Genomic DNA, 230 nt, shown 5'->3' on the forward strand with positions numbered 1-230 from the left:
GCCGGGGCCCCGCGCCTGCGCCCGCCTCCGCCCCGCTCGGCGGGACCCCCGCCTCGGCGCGCGCCCACCCCCGCGCGACCCCGTCCCCTCCTCCCAGCACGGCCAGAAAGAGAAAATGGCGCTCGATTTGCCTCCGGAAGTGACGCGCGCCCTCATTTGCATGCCAGTACAGCCAGCCAATGGGAGGAGACGGTGCATGGGGCCCCTCCCCCGGGCACTGCCCCACAGGA

This window comes from Mustela erminea, chromosome 13 (genome assembly GCF_009829155.1).
Source record: "Mustela erminea isolate mMusErm1 chromosome 13, mMusErm1.Pri, whole genome shotgun sequence".
Classification (NCBI taxonomy): domain Eukaryota; kingdom Metazoa; phylum Chordata; class Mammalia; order Carnivora; family Mustelidae; genus Mustela; species Mustela erminea.